Source organism: Argiope bruennichi, chromosome X2 (genome assembly GCF_947563725.1).
Source record: "Argiope bruennichi chromosome X2, qqArgBrue1.1, whole genome shotgun sequence".
In the NCBI taxonomy this organism is placed as follows: domain Eukaryota; kingdom Metazoa; phylum Arthropoda; class Arachnida; order Araneae; family Araneidae; genus Argiope; species Argiope bruennichi.
Genome location: NC_079163.1, coordinates 38141032 through 38166659, shown reverse-complemented (window position 1 = coordinate 38166659; position 25628 = coordinate 38141032). Strand labels below are relative to the sequence as shown.

Sequence of the window (25628 nt, the reverse complement as noted above, 5' to 3'; positions counted from 1 at the left end):
TTTGCATTTCAAACAAGTCCCTTTCATAACTTTTTATACCTATGAAAGGAAAGAAAAAAATGTTTAAATTCAACATGCAGTATTGTTAAAGAAATGTAAAACACATACACATCAGGACATAAATAATTATTTTTAAAAATTCAGAGACTTAAAAATTTACACATCAAATCCCATTCTCAGTTTTTCGAAATAGAGATTAATTATTAAGTTTATCAGAGAGAAAGCAGATTTCATTCTGCATTGACATTAGTATGTAACAGAGATTTTAGATATAATTAAAATTCAAATGTAATAACAACTGAACATACTTTTCTTGCTATGCCAAAAAATTATGCTTTACATTTTCAAATACCTTATATGCTAAAAACGCAATATTTTCAGTTTTTAATTTTATAAAAATATAGTGGAATGAGAAACATAGTCAGTCTTACTAACACACAGAAATGCCCCAACATTTGAAATCAAAAGATATAGAATACAAACACTTTAAGTGAACAGTACAATTAGAAGTTAAATATTAAACTGAGAATAATGAGATCTAATATTCTGTTGCAGCTGCAACAAGAATAAAGAATGAAAAATACAAATATAAAGAGTCAAGAAGCAAAAAACATTGATTTTATGCCATAAATTCATGATTTGTTGTATCAAGACACATTTCTCCAATTCAAGGTCAAAGGACCAATTTTTAATTTATGTAACTTTTTTCTCATCCCTTACATTAGAACACATTTAAATATGAACACAAAGTAGTAATTTAATGAAAAAAAAACTTGAAAATATGAAAGACAAACAAAAATATACACACCTCATTCATGTCTTAAGATTAGTTTGCATTTCAACCAAGTCCCTTTCATAACTTTTTATACCTATGAAAGGAAAGAAAAAAATGTTTAAATTCAACATGCAGTATTGTTAAAGAAATGTAAAACACATACACATCAGGACATAAATAATTATTTTTAAAAATTCAGAGACTTAAAAATTTATACATCAAATCCCATTCTCAGTTTTTCGAAATAGAGATTAATTATTAAGTTTATCAGAGAGAAAGCAGATTTCATTCTGCATTGACATTAGTATGTAACAGAGATTTTAGATATAATTAAAATTCAAATGTAATAACAACTGAACATACTTTTCTTGCTATGCCAAAAAATTATGCTTTACATTTTCAAATACCTTATATGCTAAAAACGCAATATTTTCAGTTTTTAATTTTATAAAAATATAGTGGAATGAGAAACATAGTCAGTCTTACTAACACACAGAAATGCCCCAACATTTGAAATCAAAAGATATAGAATACAAACACTTTAAGTGAGCAGTACAATTAGAAGTTAAATATTAAACTGAGAATAATGAGATCTAATATTCTGTTGAAGCTGCAACAAGAATAAAGAATGAAAAATACAAATAGAAAGTGTCAAGAAGCAAAAAACATTGATTTTATGCCATAAATTCATGATTTGTTGTATCAAGACACATTACTCCAATTCAAGGTCAAAGGACCAATTTATAATTTATGTAACTTTTTTCTCATCCCTTACATTAGAACACATTTAAATATGAACACAAAGTAGTAATTTAATGAAAAAAAAACTTGAAAATATGAAAGACAAACAAAAATATACACACCTCATTCATGTCTTAAGATTAGTTTGCATTTCAACCAAGTCCCTTTCATAACTTTTTATACCTATGAAAGGAAAGAAAAAAATGTTTAAATTCAACATGCAGTATTGTTAAAGAAATGTAAAACACATACACATCAGGACATAAATAATTATTTTTAAAAATTCAGAGACTTAAAAATTTACACATCAAATCCCATTCTCAGTTTTTCGAAATAGAGATTAATTATTAAGTTTATCAGAGAGAAAGCAGATTTCATTCTGCATTGACATTAGTATGTAACAGAGATTTTAGATATAATTAAAATTCAAATGTAATAACAACTGAACATACTTTTCTTGCTATGCCAAAAAATTATGCTTTACATTTTCAAATACCTTATATGCTAAAAACGCAATATTTTCAGTTTTTAATTTTATAAAAATATAGTGGAATGAGAAACATAGTCAGTCTTACTAACACACAGAAATGCCCCAACATTTGAAATCAAAAGATATAGAATACAAACACTTTAAGTGAACAGTACAATTAGAAGTTAAATATTAAACTGAGAATAATGAGATCTAATATTCTGTTGCAGCTGCAACAAGAATAAAGAATGAAAAATACAAATATAAAGAGTCAAGAAGCAAAAAACATTGATTTTATGCCATAAATTCATGATTTGTTGTATCAAGACACATTTCTCCAATTCAAGGTCAAAGGACCAATTTATAATTCATATAACTGTTTTCTCATCCCTTACATTAGAACACATTTAAATATGAACACAAAGTAGTAATTTAATGAAAAAAACTTGAAAATATGAAAGACAAACAAAAATATACACACCTCATTCATGTCTTAAGATTAGTTTGCATTTCAACCAAGTCCCTTTCATAACTTTTTATACCTATGAAAGGAAAGAAAAAAATGTTTAAATTCAACATGCAGTACTGTTAAAGAAATGTAAAACACATGCACATCAGGACATAAATAATTATTTTTAAAAATTCAGAGACTTAAAAATTTACACATCAAATCCCATTCTCAGTTTTTCGAAATAGAGATTAATTATTAAGTTTATCAGAGAGAAAGCAGATTTCATTCTGCATTGACATTAGTATGTAACAGAGATTTTAGATATAATTAAAATTCAAATGTAATAACAACTGAACATACTTTTCTTGCTATGCCAAAAAATTATGCTTTACATTTTCAAATACCTTATATGCTAAAAACGCAATATTTTCAGTTTTTAATTTTATAAAAATATAGTGGAATGAGAAACATAGTCAGTCTTACTAACACACAGAAATGCCCCAACATTTGAAATCAAAAGATATAGAATACAAACACTTTAAGTGAACAGTACAATTAGAAGTTAAATATTAAAATGAGAATAATGAGATCTAATATTCTGTTGCAGCTGCAACAAGAATAAAGAATGAAAAATACAAATAGAAAGTGTCAAGAAGCAAAAAACATTGATTTTATGCCATAAATTCATGATTTGTTGTATCAAGACACATTACTCCAATTAAAGGTCAAAGGACCAATTTTTAATTTATGTAACTTTTTTCTCATCCCTTACATTAGAACACATTTAAATATGAACACAAAGTAGTAATTTAATGAAAAAAAAACTTGAAAATATGAAAGACAAACAAAAATATACACACCTCATTCATGTCTTAAGATTAGTTTGCATTTCAACCAAGTCCCTTTCATAACTTTTTATACCTTTGAAAGGAAAGAAAAAATGTTTAAATTCAACATGCAGTATTGTTAAAGAAATGTAAAACACATACACATCAGGACATAAATAATTATTTTTAAAAATTCAGAGACTTAAAAATTTACACATCAAATCCCATTCTGAGTTTTTCGAAATACAGATAATTATTAAGTTTATCAGAGAGAAAGCAGATTTCATTCTGCATTGACATTAGTATGTAACAGAGATTTTAGATATAATTTAAATTCAAATGTAATAACAAATGAACATACTTTTCTTGATATGCCAAAAAATTATTCTTTACATTTTCAAATACCTTATATGCTAAAAAAGCAATATTTTCAGTTTTTAATTTTATAAAAAGGTTTGGAAAAGAATATAGTGGAATGAGAAACATAGTCAGTCTTACTAACACACAGAAATGCCCCAACATTTGAAATCAAAAGATATAGAATACAAACACTTTAAGTGAACAGTTCAATTAGAAGTTAAATATTAAACTGAGAATAATGGGATCTAATATTCTGTTGCAGCTGCAACAAGAATAAAGAATGAAAAATACAAATATAAAGTGTCAAGAAGCAAAAAACATTGATTTTATGCCATAAATTCATGATTTGTTGTATCAAGACACATTTCTCCAATTCAAGGTCAAAGGACCAATTTATAATTCATATAACTTTTTTCTCATCCCTTACATTAGAACACATTTAAATATGAACACAAAGTAGTAATTTAATGAAAAAAACTTGGAAATATGAAAGACAAACAAAAATATACACACCTCATTCATGTCTTAAGATTAGTTTGCATTTCAACCAAGTCCCTTTCATAACTTTTTATACCTATGAAAGGAAAGAAAAAAATGTTTAAATTCAACATGCAGTACTGTTAAAGAAATGTAAAACACATACACATCAGGACATAAATAATTATTTTTAAAAATTCAGAGACTTAAAAATTTACACATCAAATCCCATTCTCAGTTTTTCGAAATAGAGATTAATTATTAAGTTTATCAGAGAGAAAGCAGATTTCATTCTGCATTGACATTAGTATGTAACAGAGATTTTAGATATAATTAAAATTCAAATGTAATAACAACTGAACATACTTTTCTTGCTATGCCAAAAAATTATGCTTTACATTTTCAAATACCTTATATGCTAAAAACGCAATATTTTCAGTTTTTAATTTTATAAAAATATAGTGGAATGAGAAACATAGTCAGTCTTACTAACACACAGAAATGCCCCAACATTTGAAATCAAAAGATATAGAATACAAACACTTTAAGTGAACAGTACAATTAGAAGTTAAATATTAAACTGAGAATAATGAGATCTAATATTCTGTTGCAGCTGCAACAAGAATAAAGAATGAAAAATACAAATATAAAGTGTCAAGAAGCAAAAAACATTGATTTTATGCCATAAATTCATGATTTGTTGTATCAAGACACATTTCTCCAATTCAAGATCAAAGGACCAATTTATAATTCATATAACTTTTTTCTCATCCCTTACATTAGAACACATTTAAATATGAACACAAAGTAGTAATTTAATGAAAAAAACTTGAAAATATGAAAGACAAACAAAAATATACACACCTCATTCATGTCTTAAGATTAGTTTGCATTTCAACCAAGTCCCTTTCATAACTTTTTATACCTATGAAAGGAAAGAAAAAAATGTTTAAATTCAACATGCAGTACTGTTAAAGAAATGTAAAACACATACACATCAGGACATAAATAATTATTTTTAAAAATTCAGAGACTTAAAAATTTACACATCAAATCCCATTCTCAGTTTTTCGAAATAGAGATTAATTATTAAGTTTATCAGAGAGAAAGCAGATTTCATTCTGCATTGACATTAGTATGTAACAGAGATTTTAGATATAATTAAAATTCAAATGTAATAACAACTGAACATACTTTTCTTGCTATGCCAAAAAATTATGCTTTACATTTTCAAATACCTTATATGCTAAAAACGCAATATTTTCAGTTTTTAATTTTATAAAAATATAGTGGAATGAGAAACATAGTCAGTCTTACTAACACACAGAAATGCCCCAACATTTGAAATCAAAAGATATAGAATACAAACACTTTAAGTGAGCAGTACAATTAGAAATTAAATATTAAACTGAGAATAATGAGATCTAATATTCTGTTGAAGCTGCAACAAGAATAAAGAATGAAAAATACAAATAGAAAGTGTCAAGAAGCAAAAAACATTGATTTTATGCCATAAATTCATGATTTGTTGTATCAAGACACATTACTCCAATTCAAGGTCAAAGGACCAATTTATAATTTATGTAACTTTTTTCTCATCCCTTACATTAGAACACATTTAAATATGAACACAAAGTAGTAATTTAATGAAAAAAAAACTTGAAAATATGAAAGACAAACAAAAATATACACACCTCATTCATGTCTTAAGATTAGTTTGCATTTCAACCAAGTCCCTTTCATAACTTTTTATACCTATGAAAGGAAAGAAAAAAATGTTTAAATTCAACATGCAGTATTGTTAAAGAAATGTAAAACACATACATATCAGGACATAAATAATTATTTTTAAAAATTCAGAGACTTAAAAATTTATACATCAAATCCCATTCTCAGTTTTTCGAAATAGAGATTAATTATTAAGTTTATCAGAGAGAAAGCAGATTTCATTCTGCATTGACATTAGTATGTAACAGAGATTTTAGATATAATTAAAATTCAAATGTAATAACAACTGAACATACTTTTCTTGCTATGCCAAAAAATTATGCTTTACATTTTCAAATACCTTATATGCTAAAAACGCAATATTTTCAGTTTTTAATTTTATAAAAATATAGTGGAATGAGAAACATAGTCAGTCTTACTAACACACAGAAATGCCCCAACATTTGAAATCAAAAGATATAGAATACAAACACTTTAAGTGAACAGTACAATTAGAAGTTAAATATTAAACTGAGAATAATGAGATCTAATATTCTGTTGCAGCTGCAACAAGAATAAAGAATGAAAAATACAAATATAAAGTGTCAAGAAGCAAAAAACATTGATTTTATGCCATAAATTCATGATTTGTTGTATCAAGACACATTTCTCCAATTCAAGATCAAAGGACCAATTTATAATTCATATAACTTTTTTCTCATCCCTTACATTAGAACACATTTAAATATGAACACAAAGTAGTAATTTAATGAAAAAAACTTGAAAATATGAAAGACAAACAAAAATATACACACCTCATTCATGTCTTAAGATTAGTTTGCATTTCAACCAAGTCCCTTTCATAACTTTTTATACCTATGAAAGGAAAGAAAAAAATGTTTAAATTCAACATGCAGTACTGTTAAAGAAATGTAAAACACATACACATCAGGACATAAATAATTATTTTTAAAAATTCAGAGACTTAAAAATTTACACATCAAATCCCATTCTCAGTTTTTCGAAATAGAGATTAATTATTAAGTTTATCAGAGAGAAAGCAGATTTCATTCTGCATTGACATTAGTATGTAACAGAGATTTTAGATATAATTAAAATTCAAATGTAATAACAACTGAACATACTTTTCTTGCTATGCCAAAAAATTATGCTTTACATTTTCAAATACCTTATATGCTAAAAACGCAATATTTTCAGTTTTTAATTTTATAAAAATATAGTGGAATGAGAAACATAGTCAGTCTTACTAACACACAGAAATGCCCCAACATTTGAAATCAAAAGATATAGAATACAAACACTTTAAGTGAGCAGTACAATTAGAAATTAAATATTAAACTGAGAATAATGAGATCTAATATTCTGTTGAAGCTGCAACAAGAATAAAGAATGAAAAATACAAATAGAAAGTGTCAAGAAGCAAAAAACATTGATTTTATGCCATAAATTCATGATTTGTTGTATCAAGACACATTACTCCAATTCAAGGTCAAAGGACCAATTTATAATTTATGTAACTTTTTTCTCATCCCTTACATTAGAACACATTTAAATATGAACACAAAGTAGTAATTTAATGAAAAAAAAACTTGAAAATATGAAAGACAAACAAAAATATACACACCTCATTCATGTCTTAAGATTAGTTTGCATTTCAACCAAGTCCCTTTCATAACTTTTTATACCTATGAAAGGAAAGAAAAAAATGTTTAAATTCAACATGCAGTATTGTTAAAGAAATGTAAAACACATACATATCAGGACATAAATAATTATTTTTAAAAATTCAGAGACTTAAAAATTTATACATCAAATCCCATTCTCAGTTTTTCGAAATAGAGATTAATTATTAAGTTTATCAGAGAGAAAGCAGATTTCATTCTGCATTGACATTAGTATGTAACAGAGATTTTAGATATAATTAAAATTCAAATGTAATAACAACTGAACATACTTTTCTTGCTATGCCAAAAAATTATGCTTTACATTTTCAAATACCTTATATGCTAAAAACGCAATATTTTCAGTTTTTAATTTTATAAAAATATAGTGGAATGAGAAACATAGTCAGTCTTACTAACACACAGAAATGCCCCAACATTTGAAATCAAAAGATATAGAATACAAACACTTTAAGTGAGCAGTACAATTAGAAGTTAAATATTAAACTGAGAATAATGAGATCTAATATTCTGTTGAAGCTGCAACAAGAATAAAGAATGAAAAATACAAATAGAAAGTGTCAAGAAGCAAAAAACATTGATTTTATGCCATAAATTCATGATTTGTTGTATCAAGACACATTACTCCAATTCAAGGTCAAAGGACCAATTTATAATTTATGTAACTTTTTTCTCATCCCTTACATTAGAACACATTTAAATATGAACACAAAGTAGTAATTTAATGAAAAAAAAACTTGAAAATATGAAAGACAAACAAAAATATACACACCTCATTCATGTCTTAAGATTAGTTTGCATTTCAAACAAGTCCCTTTCATAACTTTTTATACCTATGAAAGGAAAGAAAAAAATGTTTAAATTCAACATGCAGTATTGTTAAAGAAATGTAAAACACATACACATCAGGACATAAATAATTATTTTTAAAAATTCAGAGACTTAAAAATTTACACATCAAATCCCATTCTCAGTTTTTCGAAATAGAGATTAATTATTAAGTTTATCAGAGAGAAAGCAGATTTCATTCTGCATTGACATTAGTATGTAACAGAGATTTTAGATATAATTAAAATTCAAATGTAATAACAACTGAACATACTTTTCTTGCTATGCCAAAAAATTATGCTTTACATTTTCAAATACCTTATATGCTAAAAACGCAATATTTTCAGTTTTTAATTTTATAAAAATATAGTGGAATGAGAAACATAGTCAGTCTTACTAACACACAGAAATGCCCCAACATTTGAAATCAAAAGATATAGAATACAAACACTTTAAGTGAACAGTACAATTAGAAGTTAAATATTAAACTGAGAATAATGAGATCTAATATTCTGTTGCAGCTGCAACAAGAATAAAGAATGAAAAATACAAATATAAAGAGTCAAGAAGCAAAAAACATTGATTTTATGCCATAAATTCATGATTTGTTGTATCAAGACACATTTCTCCAATTCAAGGTCAAAGGACCAATTTATAATTCATATAACTGTTTTCTCATCCCTTACATTAGAACACATTTAAATATGAACACAAAGTAGTAATTTAATGAAAAAAACTTGAAAATATGAAAGACAAACAAAAATATACACACCTCATTCATGTCTTAAGATTAGTTTGCATTTCAACCAAGTCCCTTTCATAACTTTTTATACCTATGAAAGGAAAGAAAAAAATGTTTAAATTCAACATGCAGTACTGTTAAAGAAATGTAAAACACATGCACATCAGGACATAAATAATTATTTTTAAAAATTCAGAGACTTAAAAATTTACACATCAAATCCCATACTCAGTTTTTCGAAATAGAGATTAATTATTAAGTTTATCAGAGAGAAAGCAGATTTCATTCTGCATTGACATTAGTATGTAACAGAGATTTTAGATATAATTAAAATTCAAATGTAATAACAACTGAACATACTTTTCTTGCTATGCCAAAAAATTATGCTTTACATTTTCAAATACCTTATATGCTAAAAACGCAATATTTTCAGTTTTTAATTTTATAAAAATATAGTGGAATGAGAAACATAGTCAGTCTTACTAACACACAGAAATGCCCCAACATTTGAAATCAAAAGATATAGAATACAAACACTTTAAGTGAACAGTACAATTAGAAGTTAAATATTAAAATGAGAATAATGAGATCTAATATTCTGTTGCAGCTGCAACAAGAATAAAGAATGAAAAATACAAATAGAAAGTGTCAAGAAGCAAAAAACATTGATTTTATGCCATAAATTCATGATTTGTTGTATCAAGACACATTACTCCAATTAAAGGTCAAAGGACCAATTTTTAATTTATGTAACTTTTTTCTCATCCCTTACATTAGAACACATTTAAATATGAACACAAAGTAGTAATTTAATGAAAAAAAAACTTGAAAATATGAAAGACAAACAAAAATATACACACCTCATTCATGTCTTAAGATTAGTTTGCATTTCAACCAAGTCCCTTTCATAACTTTTTATACCTATGAAAGGAAAGAAAAAAATGTTTAAATTCAACATGCAGTATTGTTAAAGAAATGTAAAACACATACACATCAGGACATAAATAATTATTTTTAAAAATTCAGAGACTTAAAAATTTATACATCAAATCCCATTCTCAGTTTTTCGAAATAGAGATTAATTATTAAGTTTATCAGAGAGAAAGCAGATTTCATTCTGCATTGACATTAGTATGTAACAGAGATTTTAGATATAATTAAAATTCAAATGTAATAACAACTGAACATACTTTTCTTGCTATGCCAAAAAATTATGCTTTACATTTTCAAATACCTTATATGCTAAAAACGCAATATTTTCAGTTTTTAATTTTATAAAAATATAGTGGAATGAGAAACATAGTCAGTCTTACTAACACACAGAAATGCCCCAACATTTGAAATCAAAAGATATAGAATACAAACACTTTAAGTGAGCAGTACAATTAGAAGTTAAATATTAAACTGAGAATAATGAGATCTAATATTCTGTTGAAGCTGCAACAAGAATAAAGAATGAAAAATACAAATAGAAAGTGTCAAGAAGCAAAAAACATTGATTTTATGCCATAAATTCATGATTTGTTGTATCAAGACACATTACTCCAATTCAAGGTCAAAGGACCAATTTATAATTTATGTAACTTTTTTCTCATCCCTTACATTAGAACACATTTAAATATGAACACAAAGTAGTAATTTAATGAAAAAAAAACTTGAAAATATGAAAGACAAACAAAAATATACACACCTCATTCATGTCTTAAGATTAGTTTGCATTTCAACCAAGTCCCTTTCATAACTTTTTATACCTATGAAAGGAAAGAAAAAAATGTTTAAATTCAACATGCAGTATTGTTAAAGAAATGTAAAACACATACACATCAGGACATAAATAATTATTTTTAAAAATTCAGAGACTTAAAAATTTACACATCAAATCCCATTCTCAGTTTTTCGAAATAGAGATTAATTATTAAGTTTATCAGAGAGAAAGCAGATTTCATTCTGCATTGACATTAGTATGTAACAGAGATTTTAGATATAATTAAAATTCAAATGTAATAACAACTGAACATACTTTTCTTGCTATGCCAAAAAATTATGCTTTACATTTTCAAATACCTTATATGCTAAAAACGCAATATTTTCAGTTTTTAATTTTATAAAAATATAGTGGAATGAGAAACATAGTCAGTCTTACTAACACACAGAAATGCCCCAACATTTGAAATCAAAAGATATAGAATACAAACACTTTAAGTGAACAGTACAATTAGAAGTTAAATATTAAACTGAGAATAATGAGATCTAATATTCTGTTGCAGCTGCAACAAGAATAAAGAATGAAAAATACAAATATAAAGAGTCAAGAAGCAAAAAACATTGATTTTATGCCATAAATTCATGATTTGTTGTATCAAGACACATTTCTCCAATTCAAGGTCAAAGGACCAATTTATAATTCATATAACTGTTTTCTCATCCCTTACATTAGAACACATTTAAATATGAACACAAAGTAGTAATTTAATGAAAAAAACTTGAAAATATGAAAGACAAACAAAAATATACACACCTCATTCATGTCTTAAGATTAGTTTGCATTTCAACCAAGTCCCTTTCATAACTTTTTATACCTATGAAAGGAAAGAAAAAAATGTTTAAATTCAACATGCAGTACTGTTAAAGAAATGTAAAACACATGCACATCAGGACATAAATAATTATTTTTAAAAATTCAGAGACTTAAAAATTTACACATCAAATCCCATTCTCAGTTTTTCGAAATAGAGATTAATTATTAAGTTTATCAGAGAGAAAGCAGATTTCATTCTGCATTGACATTAGTATGTAACAGAGATTTTAGATATAATTAAAATTCAAATGTAATAACAACTGAACATACTTTTCTTGCTATGCCAAAAAATTATGCTTTACATTTTCAAATACCTTATATGCTAAAAACGCAATATTTTCAGTTTTTAATTTTATAAAAATATAGTGGAATGAGAAACATAGTCAGTCTTACTAACACACAGAAATGCCCCAACATTTGAAATCAAAAGGTATAGAATACAAACACTTTAAGTGAACAGTACAATTAGAAGTTAAATATTAAAATGAGAATAATGAGATCTAATATTCTGTTGCAGCTGCAACAAGAATAAAGAATGAAAAATACAAATAGAAAGTGTCAAGAAGCAAAAAACATTGATTTTATGCCATAAATTCATGATTTGTTGTATCAAGACACATTACTCCAATTAAAGGTCAAAGGACCAATTTTTAATTTATGTAACTTTTTTCTCATCCCTTACATTAGAACACATTTAAATATGAACACAAAGTAGTAATTTAATGAAAAAAAAACTTGAAAATATGAAAGACAAACAAAAATATACACACCTCATTCATGTCTTAAGATTAGTTTGCATTTCAACCAAGTCCCTTTCATAACTTTTTATACCTATGAAAGGAAAGAAAAAAATGTTTAAATTCAACATGCAGTATTGTTAAAGAAATGTAAAACACATACACATCAGGACATAAATAATTATTTTTAAAAATTCAAATACTTAAAAATTTACACATCAAATCCCATTCTGAGTTTTTCGAAATACAGATAATTATTAAGTTTATCAGAGAGAAAGCAGATTTCATTCTGCATTGACATTAGTATGTAACAGAGATTTTAGATATAATTAAAATTCAAATGTAATAACAAATGAACATACTTTACTTGATATGCCAAAAAATTATTCTTTACATTTTCAAATACCTTATATGCTAAAAAAGCAATATTTTCAGTTTTTAATTTTATAAAAAGGTTTAGAAAAGAATATAGTGGAATGAGAAACATAGTCAGTCTTACTAACACACAGAAATGCCCCAACATTTGAAATCAAAAGATATAGAATACAAACACTTTAAGTGAACAGTACAATTAGAAGTTAAATATTAAACTGAGAATAATGAGATCTAATATTCTGTTGCAGCTGCAACAAGAATAAAGAATGAAAAATACAAATATAAAGTGTCAAGAAGAAAAACATTGATTTTATGAAATAAATTCATGATTTGTTGTATCAAGACACATTTCTCCAGTTCAAGGTCAAAGGACCAATTTATAATTCATGTTACTTTTTTCTCATCCCTTACATTGGAACACATTTAAATATGAACACAAAGTAGTAATTTAATGAAAAAAAACTTGAAAATATGAAAGACAAACAAAAATATACACACCTCATTCATGTCTTAAGATTAGTTTGCATTTCAACCAAGTCCCTTTCATATCTTTTTATACCTATGAAAGGAAAGAAAAAAATGTTTAAATTCAACATGCAGTATTGTTAAAGAAATGTAAAACACATACACATCAGGACATAAATAATTATTTTTAAAAATTCAGAGACTTAAAAATTTAGACATCAAATCCCATTCTCAATTTTTCGAAATACAGATTAATTATTAAGTTTATCAGAGAGAAAGCAGATTTCATTCTGCATTGACATTAGTATGCAACAGAGATTGTAGATATAATTAAAATTCAAATGTAATAACAACTGAACATACTTTTCTTGATATGCCAAAAAATTATTCTTTACATTTTCAAATACCTTATATGCAAAAAAAGCAATATTTTCAGTTTTTAATTTTATAAAAAAGTTTAGAAAAGAACATAGTGGAATGAGAAACATGGTCAGTCTTACTAACACACAGAAATGCCCCAACATTTGAAATCAAAAGATATAGAATACAAACACTTTAAGTGAACAGTTCAATTAGAAGTTAAATATTAAACTGAGAATAATGGGATCTAATATTCTGTTGCAGCTGCAACAAGAATAAAGAATGAAAAATACAAATAGAAAGTGTCAAGAAGCAAAAAACATTGATTTTATGCCATAAATTCATGATTTGTTGTATCAAGACACATTTCTCCAATTCAAGGTCAAAGGACCAATTTATAATTCATATAACTTTTTTCTCATCCCTTACATTAGAACACATTTAAATATGAACACAAAGTAGTAATTTAATGAAAAAAACTTGAAAATATGAAAGACAAACAAAAATATACACACCTCATTCATGTCTTAAGATTAGTTTGCATTTCAACCAAGTCCCTTTCATAACTTTTTATACCTATGAAAGGAAAGAAAAAAATGTTTAAATTCAACATGCAGTACTGTTAAAGAAATGTAAAACACATACACATCAGGACATAAATAATTATTTTTAAAAATTCAGAGACTTAAAAATTTAAACATCAAATCCCATTCTCAGTTTTTCGAAATAGAGATTAATTATTAAGTTTATCAGAGAGAAAGCAGATTTCATTCTGCATTGACATTAGTATGTAACAGAGATTTTAGATATAATTAAAATTCAAATGTAATAACAACTGAACATACTTTTCTTGCTATGCCAAAAAATTATGCTTTACATTTTCAAATACCTTATATGCTAAAAACGCAATATTTTCAGTTTTTAATTTTATAAAAAGGTTCAGAAAAGAATACAGTGGAATGAGAAACATAGTCAGTCTTACTAACACACAGAAATGCCCCAACATTTGAAATCAAAAGATACAGAATACAAACACTTTAAGTGAACAGTACAATTAGAAGTTAAATATTAAACTGAGAATAATGAGATCTAATATTCTGTTGCAGCTGCAACAAGAATAGAGAATGAAAAATACAAATATAAAGTGTCAAGAAGAAAAACATTGATTTTATGAAATAAATTCATGATTTGTTGTATCAAGACACATTTCTCAAATTCAAGGTCAAAGGACCAATTTATAATTCATGTTACTTTTTTCTCATCCCTTACATTGGAACACGTTTAAATATGAGCACAAAGTGGTAATTCAATAAAAAAAACTTGAAAATATGAAAGACAAACAAAAATATACACACCCCATTCATGTCTTAAGATTAGTTTGCATTTCAACCAAGTCCCTTTCATAACATTTTATACCTATGAAAGGAAAGAAAAAAATGTTTAAATTCAACATGCAGTATTGTTAAAGAAATGTAAAACACATACACATCAGGACATAAATAATTATTTTTAAAAATTCAGAGACTTAAAAATTTAGACATCAAATCCCATTCTCAGTTTTTCGAAATACAGATTAATTATTAAGTTTATCAGAGAGAAAGCAGATTTCATTCTGCATTGACATTAGTATGTAACAGAGATTTTAGATATAATTAAAATTCAAATGTAATAACAACTGAACATACTTTTCTTGCTATGCCAAAAAATTATGCTTTACATTTTCAAATACCTTATATGCTAAAAACGCAATATTTTCAGTTTTTAATTTTATAAAAAATTTCAGAAAAGAATATAGTGGAATGAGAAACATAGTCAGTCTAACTAACAAACAGAAATGCCCCAACATTTGAAATCAAAAGATATAGAATACAAACACTTTAAGTGAACAGTACAATTAGAAGTTAAATATTAAACTGAGAATAATGAGATCTAATATTCTGTTGCAGCTGCAACAAGAATAAAGAATGAAAAATACAAATATAAAGTGTCAAGAAGCAAAAAACATTGATTTTATGCCATAAATTCATGATTTGTTGTATCAAGACACATTTCTCCAATTCAAGGTCAAAGGACCAATTTATAATTCATGTTACTTTTTTCTCATCCCTTACATTGGAACACATTTAAATATGAACACAAAGTAGTAATTTAATGAAAAAAAACTTGAAAATATGAAAGACAAACAAAAATATACACACCTCATTCATGTCTTAAGATTAGTTTGCATTTCAACCAAGTCCCTTTCATAACTTTTTATACCTATGAAAGGAAAGAAAAAAAATTTTAAATTCAACATGCAGTACTGTTAAAGAAATGTAAAACACATACACATCAGGACATAAAAAATTATTTTTAAAAATTCAGAGACTTAAAAATTTAGACATCAAACCCCATTCTCAGTTTTTCGAAATACAGATTAATTATTAAGTTTATCAGAGAGAAAGCAGATTTCATTCTGCATTGACATTAGTATGTAACAGAGATTTTAGATATAATTAAAATTTAAATGTAATAACAACTGAACATACTTTTCTTGATATGCCAAAAAATTAAGCTTTACATTTTCAAATACCTTATATGCTAAAAAAGCAATATTTTCAGTTTTTAATTTTATAAAAAGGTTTGGAAAAGAATATAGTGGAATGAGAAACATAGTCAGTCTTACTAACACACAGAAATGCCCCAACATTTGAAATCAAAAGATATAGAATACAAACACTTTAAGTGAGCAGTACAATCAGAAGTTAAATATTAAACTGAGAATAATGAGATCTAATATTCTGTTGAAGCTGCAACAAGAATAAAGAATGAAAAATACAAATAGAAAGTGTCAAGAAGCAAAAAACATTGATTTTATGCCATAAATTCATGATTTGTTGTATCAAGACACATTACTCCAATTCAAGGTCAAAGGACCAATTTATAATTTATGTAACTTTTTTCTCATCCCTTACATTAGAACACATTTAAATATGAACACAAAGTAGTAATTTAATGAAAAAAAAACTTGAAAATATGAAAGACAAACAAAAATATACACACCTCATTCATGTCTTAAGATTAGTTTGCATTTCAACAAAGTCCCTTTCATAACTTTTTATACCTATGAAAGGAAAGAAAAAAATGTTTAAATTCAACATGCAGTATTGTTAAAGAAATGTAAAACACATACACATCAGGACATAAATAATTATTTTTAAAAATTCAGAGACTTAAAAATTTACACATCAAATCCCATTCTCAGTTTTTCGAAATAGAGATTAATTATTAAGTTTATCAGAGAGAAAGCAGATTTCATTCTGCATTGACATTAGTATGTAACAGAGATTTTAGATATAATTAAAATTCAAATGTAATAACAACTGAACATACTTTTCTTGCTATGCCAAAAAATTATGCTTTACATTTTCAAATACCTTATATGCTAAAAACGCAATATTTTCAGTTTTTAATTTTATAAAAATATAGTGGAATGAGAAACATAGTCAGTCTTACTAACACACAGAAATGCCCCAACATTTGAAATCAAAAGATATAGAATACAAACACTTTAAGTGAACAGTACAATTAGAAGTTAAATATTAAACTGAGAATAATGAGATCTAATATTCTGTTGCAGCTGCAACAAGAATAAAGAATGAAAAATACAAATAGAAAGTGTCAAGAAGCAAAAAACATTGATTTTATGCCATAAATTCATGATTTGTTGTATCAAGACACATTACTCCAATTAAAGGTCAAAGGACCAATTTTTAATTTATGTAACTTTTTTCTCATCCCTTACATTAGAACACATTTAAATATGAACACAAAGTAGTAATTTAATGAAAAAAAAACTTGAAAATATGAAAGACAAACAAAAATATACACACCTCATTCATGTCTTAAGATTAGTTTGCATTTCAACCAAGTCCCTTTCATAACTTTTTATACCTATGAAAGGAAAGAAAAAAATGTTTAAATTCAACATGCAGTATTGTTAAAGAAATGTAAAACACATACACATCAGGACATAAATAATTATTTTTAAAAATTCAGAGACTTAAATATTTACACATCAAATCCCATTCTGAGTTTTTCGAAATACAGATAATTATTAAGTTTATCAGAGAGAAAGCAGATTTCATTCTGCATTGACATTAGTATGTAACAGAGATTTTAGATATAATTAAAATTCAAATGTAATAACAAATGAACATACTTTTCTTGATATGCCAAAAAATTATTCTTTACATTTTCAAATACCTTATATGCTAAAAAAGCAATATTTTCAGTTTTTAATTTTATAAAAAGGTTTAGAAAAGAATATAGTGGAATGAGAAACATAGTCAGTCTTACTAACACACAGAAATGCCCCAACATTTGAAATCAAAAGATATAGAATACAAACACTTTAAGTGAACAGTACAATTAGAAGTTAAATATTAAACTGAGAATAATGAGATCTAATATTCTGTTGCAGCTGCAACAAGAATAAAGAATGAAAAATACAAATATAAAGTGTCAAGAAGCAAAAAACATTAATTTTATGCCATAAATTCATGATTTGTTGTATCAAGACACATTTCTCCAGTTCAAGGTCAAAGGACCAATTTATAATTCATGTTACTTTTTTCTCATCCCTTACATTGGAACACATTTAAATATGAACACAAAGTAGTAATTTAATGAAAAAAAACTTGAAAATATGAAAGACAAACAAAAATATACACACCTCATTCATGTCTTAAGATTAGTTTGCATTTCAACCAAGTCCCTTTCATATCTTTTTATACCTATGAAAGGAAAGAAAAAAATGTTTAAATTCAACATGCAGTATTGTTAAAGAAATGTAAAACACATACACATCAGGACATAAATAATTATTTTTAAAAATTCAGAGACTTAAAAATTTAGACATCAAATCCCATTCTCAGTTTTTCGAAATACAGATTAATTATTAAGTTTATCAGAGAGAAAGCAGATTTCATTCTGCATTGACATTAGTATGTAACAGAGATTTTAGATATAATTAAAATTCAAATGTAATAACAACTGAACATACTTTTCTTGCTATGCCAAAAAATTATGCTTTACATTTTCAAATACCTTATATGCTAAAAAAGCAATATTTTCAGTTTTTAATTTTATAAAAAGGTTCAGAAAAGAATATAGTGGAATGAGAAACATAGTCAGTCTTACTAACACACAGAAATGCCCCAACATTTGAAATCAAAAGATACAGAATACAAACACTTTAAGTGAACAGTACAATTAGAAGTTAAATATTCAACTGAGAATAATGAGATCTAATATTCTGTTGCAGCTGCAACAAGAATAAAGAATGAAAAATATAAATAGAAAGTGTCAAGAAGCAAAAAACATTGATTTTATGCCATACATTCATGATTTGTTGTATCAAGACACATTTCTCCAATTCAAGGTCAAAGGACCAATTTATAATTCATATAACTTTTTTCTCATCCCTTACATTAGAACACATTTAAATATGAACACAAAGTAGTAATTTAATGAAAAAAACTTGAAAATATGAAAGACAAACAAAAATATACACACCTCATTCATGTCTTAAGATTAGTTTGCATTTCAAACAAGTCCCTTTCATAACTTTTTATACCTATGAAAGGAAAGAAAAAAATGTTTAAATTCAACATGCAGTATTGTTAAAGAAATGTAAAACACATACACATCAGGACATAAATAATTATTTTTAAAAATTCAGAGACTCAAAAATTTAGACATCAAATCCCATTCTCAGTTTTTCGAAATACAGATTAATTATTAAGTTTATCAGAGAGAAAGCAGATTTCATTCTGCATTGACATTAGTATGTAACAGAGATTTTAGATATAATTAAAATTCAAATGTAATAACAACTGAACATACGTTTCTTGATATGCCAAAAAATTATGCTTTACATTTTCAAATACCTTATATGCTAAAAACGCAATATTTTCAGTTTTTAATTTTATAAAAATATAGTGGAATGAGAAACATAGTCAGTCTTACTAACACACAGAAATGCCCCAACATTTGAAATCAAAAGATACAGAATACAAACACTTTAAGTGAACAGTACAATTAGAAGTTAAATATTCAACTGAGAATAATGAGATCTAATATTCTGTTGCAGCTGCAACAAGAATAAAGAATGAAAAATATAAATAGAAAGTGTCAAGAAGCAAAAAACATTGATTTTATGCCATACATTCATGATTTGTTGTATCAAGACACATTTCTCCAATTCAAGGTCAAAAGACCAATTTATAATTCATATAACTTTTTTCTCATCCCTTACATTAGAACACATTTCAATATGAACACAAAGTAGTAATTTAATGAAAAAAACTTGAAAATATGAAAGACAAACAAAAATATACACACCTCATTCATGTCTTAAGATTAGTTTGCATTTCAAACAAGTCCCTTTCATAACTTTTTATACCTATGAAAGGAAAGAAAAAAATGTTTAAATTCAACATGCAGTATTGTTAAAGAAATGTAAAACACATACACATCAGGACATAAATAATTATTTTTAAAAATTCAGAGACTCAAAAATTTACACATCAAATCCCATTCTCAGTTTTTCGAAATAGAGATTAATTATTAAGTTTATCAGAGAGAAAGCAGATTTCATTCTGCATTAACATTAGTATGTAACAGAGATTTTAGATATAATTAAAATTCAAATGTAATAACAACTGAACATACTTTTCTTGCTATGCCAAAAAATTATGCTTTACATTTTCAAATACCTTATATGCTAAAAACGCAATATTTTCAGTTTTTAATTTTATAAAAATATAGTGGAATGAGAAACATAGTCAGTCTTACTAACACACAGAAATGCCCCAACATTTGAAATCAAAAGATATAGAATACAAACACTTTAAGTGAACAGTACAATTAGAAGTTAAATATTAAACTGAGAATAATGAGATCTAATATTCTGTTGCAGCTGCAACAAGAATAAAGAATGAAAAATACAAATAGAAAGTGTCAAGAAGCAAAAAACATTGATTTTATGCCATAAATTCATGATTTGTTGTATCAAGACACATTACTCCAATTAAAGTTCAAAGGACCAATTTTTAATTTATGTAACTTTTTTCTCATCCCTTACATTAGAACACATTTAAATATGAACACAAAGTAGTAATTTAATGAAAAAAAAACTTGAAAATATGAAAGACAAACAAAAATATACACACCTCATTCATGTCTTAAGATTAGTTTGCATTTCAACCAAGTCCCTTTCATAACTTTTTATACCTATGAAAGGAAAGAAAAAAATGTTTAAATTCAACATGCAGTATTGTTAAAGAAATGTAAAACACATACACATCAGGACATAAATAATTATTTTTAAAAATTCAGAGACTTAAAAATTTACACATCAAATCCCATTCTGAGTTTTTCGAAATACAGATAATTATTAAGTTTATCAGAGAGAAAGCAGATTTCATTCTGCATTGACATTAGTATGTAACAGAGATTTTAGATATAATTAAAATTCAAATGTAATAACAAATGAACATACTTTTCTTGATATGCCAAAAAATTATTCTTTACATTTTCAAATACCTTATATGCTAAAAAAGCAATATTTTCAGTTTTTAATTTTATAAAAAGGTTTAGAAAAGAATATAGTGGAATGAGAAACATAGTCAGTCTTACTAACACACAGAAATGCCCCAACATTTGAAATCAAAAGATATAGAATACAAACACTTTAAGTGAACAGTACAATTAGAAGTTAAATATTAAACTGAGAATAATGAGATCTAATATTCTGTTGCAGCTGCAACAAGAATAAAGAATGAAAAATACAAATAGAAAGTGTCAAGAAGCAAAAAACATTGATTTTATGCCATAAATTCATGATTTGTTGTATCAAGACACATTACTCCAATTAAAGTTCAAAGGACCAATTTTTAATTTATGTAACTTTTTTCTCATCCCTTACATTAGAACACATTTAAATATGAACACAAAGTAGTAATTTAATGAAAAAAAAACTTGAAAATATGAAAGACAAACAAAAATATACACACCTCATTCATGTCTTAAGATTAGTTTGCATTTCAACCAAGTCCCTTTCATAACTTTTTATACCTATGAAAGGAAAGAAAAAAATGTTTAAATTCAACATGCAGTATTGTTAAAGAAATGTAAAACACATACACATCAGGACATAAATAATTATTTTTAAAAATTCAGAGACTTAAAAATTTACACATCAAATCCCATTCTGAGTTTTTCGAAATACAGATAATTATTAAGTTTATCAGAGAGAAAGCAGATTTCATTCTGCATTGACATTAGTATGTAACAGAGATTTTAGATATAATTAAAATTCAAATGTAATAACAAATGAACATACTTTTCTTGATATGCCAAAAAATTATTCTTTACATTTTCAAATACCTTATATGCTAAAAAAGCAATATTTTCAGTTTTTAATTTTATAAAAAGGTTTAGAAAAGAATATAGTGGAATGAGAAACATAGTCAGTCTTACTAACACACAGAAATGCCCCAACATTTGAAATCAAAAGATATAGAATACAAACACTTTAAGTGAACAGTACAATTAGAAGTTAAATATTAAACTGAGAATAATGAGATCTAATATTCTGTTGCAGCTGCAACAAGAATAAAGAATGAAAAATACAAATATAAAGTGTCAAGAAGCAAAAAACATTAATTTTATGCCATAAATTCATGATTTGTTGTATCAAGACACATTTCTCCAGTTCAAGGTCAAAGGACCAATTTATAATTCATGTTACTTTTTTCTCATCCCTTACATTGGAACACATTTAAATATGAACACAAAGTAGTAATTTAATGAAAAAAAACTTGAAAATATGAAAGACAAACAAAAATATACACACCTCATTCATGTCTTAAGATTAGTTTGCATTTCAACCAAGTCCCTTTCATATCTTTTTATACCTATGAAAGGAAAGAAAAAAATGTTTAAATTCAACATGCAGTATTGTTAAAGAAATGTAAAACACATACACATCAGGACATAAATAATTATTTTTAAAAATTCAGAGACTTAAAAATTTAGACATCAAATCCCATTCTCAGTTTTTCGAAATACAGATTAATTATTAAGTTTATCAGAGAGAAAGCAGATTTCATTCTGCATTGACATTAGTATGTAACAGAGATTTTAGATATAATTAAAATTCAAATGTAATAACAACTGAACATACTTTTCTTGCTATGCCAAAAAATTATGCTTTACATTTTCAAATACCTTATATGCTAAAAAAGCAATATTTTCAGTTTTTAATTTTATAAAAAGGTTCAGAAAAGAATATAGTGGAATGAGAGACATAGTCAGTCTTACTAACACACAGAAATGCCCCAACATTTGAAATCAAAAGATACAGAATACAAACACTTTAAGTGAACAGTACAATTAGAAGTTAAATATTCAACTGAGAATAATGAGATCTAATATTCTGTTGCAGCTGCAACAAGAATAAAGAATGAAAAATATAAATAGAAAGTGTCAAGAAGCAAAAAACATTGATTTTATGCCATACATTCATGATTTGTTGTATCAAGACACATTTCTCCAATTCAAGGTCAAAGGACCAATTTATAATTCATATAACTTTTTTCTCATCCCTTACATTAGAACACATTTAAATATGAACACAAAGTAGTAATTTAATGAAAAAAACTTGAAAATATGAAAGACAAACAAAAATATACACACCTCATTCATGTCTTAAGATTAGTTTGCATTTCAAACAAGTCCCTTTCATAACTTTTTATACCTATGAAAGGAAAGAAAAAAATGTTTAAATTCAACATGCAGTATTGTTAAAGAAATGTAAAACACATACACATCAGGACATAAATAATTATTTTTAAAAATTCAGAGACTCAAAAATTTAGACATCAAATCCCATTCTCAGTTTTTCGAAATACAGATTAATTATTAAGTTTATCAGAGAGAAAGCAGATTTCATTCTGCATTGACATTAGTATGTAACAGAGATTTTAGATATAATTAAAATTCAAATGTAATAACAACTGAACATACGTTTCTTGATATGCCAAAAAATTATGCTTTACATTTTCAAATACCTTATATGCTAAAAAAGCATTATTTTCAGTTTTTAATTTTATAAAAAGGTTCAGAAAAGAATATAGTGGAATGAGAAACATAGTCAGTCTTACTAACACACAGAAATGCCCCAACATTTGAAATCAAAAGATATAGAATACAAACACTTTAAGTGAACAGTACAATTAGAAGTTAAATATTAAACTGAGAATAATGAGATCTAATATTCTGTTGCAGCTGCAACAAGAATAAAGAATGAAAAATACAAATAGAAAGTGTCAAGAAGAAAAAACATTGATTTTATGCCATAAATTCATGATTTGTTGTATCAAGACACATTTCTCCAATTCAAGGTCAAAGGACCAATTTATAATTCATGTTACTTTTTTCTCATCCCTTACATTGGAACACATTTAAATATGAACACAAAGTAGTAATTTAATGAAAAAAAACTTGAAAATATGAAAGACAAACAAAAATATACACACCTCATTCATGTCTTAAGATTAGTTTGCATTTCAACCAAGTCCCTTTCATAACTTTTTATACCTATGAAAGGAAAGAAAAAAAATTTTAAATTCAACATGCAGTACTGTTAAAGAAATGTAAAACACATACACACCAGGACATAAATAATTATTTTTAAAAATTCAGAGACTTAAAAATTTACACATCAAATCCCATTCTCAGTTTTTCGAAATAGAGATTAATTATTAAGTTTATCAGAGAGAAAGCAGATTTCATTCTGCATTGACATTAGTATGTAACAGAGATTTTAGATATAATTAAAATTCAAATGTAATAACAACTGAACATACTTTTCTTGATATGACAAAAAATTAAGCTTTACATTTTCAAATACCTTATATGCTAAAAAAGCAATATTTTCAGTTTTTAATTTTATAAAAAGGTTCAGAAAAGAATATAGTGGAATGAGAAACATAGTCAGTCTTACTAACACACAGAAATGCCCCAACATTTGAAATCAAAAGATACAGAATACAAACACTTTAAGTGAACAGTACAATTAGAAGTTAAATATTAAACTGAGAATAATGAGATCTAATATTCTGTTGCAGCTGCAACAAGAATAAACAATGAAAAATACAAATATAAAGTGTCAAGAAGAAAAACATTGATTTTATGAAATAAATTCATGATTTGTTGTATCAAGACACATTTCTCAAATTCAAGGTCAAAGGACCAATTTATAATTCATGTTACTTTTTTCTCATCCCTTACATTGGAACACATTTAAATATGAACACAAAGTAGTAATTTAATGAAAAAAAACTTGAAAATATGAAAGACAAACAAAAATATACACACCTCATTCATGTCTTAAGATTAGTTTGCATTTCAAACAAGTCCCTTTCATAACTTTTTATACCTATGAAAGGAAAGAAAAAAATGTTTAAATTCAACATGCAGTATTGTTAAAGAAATGTAAAACACATACACATCAGGACATAAATAATTATTTTTAAAAATTCAGAGACTCAAAAATTTAGACATCAAATCCCATTCTCAGTTTTTCGAAATACAGATTAATTATTAAGTTTATCAGAGAGAAAGCAGATTTCATTCTGCATTGACATTAGTATGTAACAGAGATTTTAGATATAATTAAAATTCAAATGTAATAACAACTGAACATACGTTTCTTGATATGCCAAAAAATTATGCTTTACATTTTCAAATACCTTATATGCTAAAAAAGCATTATTTTCAGTTTTAAATTTTATAAAAAGGTTCAGAAAAGAATATAGTGGAATGAGAAACATAGTCAGTCTTACTAACACACAGAAATGCCCCAACATTTGAAATCAAAAGATATAGAATACAAACACTTTAAGTGAACAGTACAATTAGAAGTTAAATATTAAACTGAGAATAATGAGATCTAATATTCTGTTGCAGCTGCAACAAGAATAAAGA

General features: G+C 25.9%; 1 long non-coding RNA gene across 2 annotated transcripts in view; it reads right to left on the bottom strand.

The window, feature by feature from the left end:
* The window catches only part of LOC129960688 (uncharacterized), a 230998-nt gene extending 214298 nt beyond the window's left edge, over positions 1-16700 (bottom strand). For both annotated transcript variants that reach the window (XR_008783656.1, XR_008783655.1), the window contains exon 1: positions 16638-16700. This is a non-coding gene — a long non-coding RNA (uncharacterized LOC129960688). The remainder of the gene's footprint in view (positions 1-16637) is intronic.
* Between the last annotated feature and the right edge of the window lie 8928 nt (positions 16701-25628).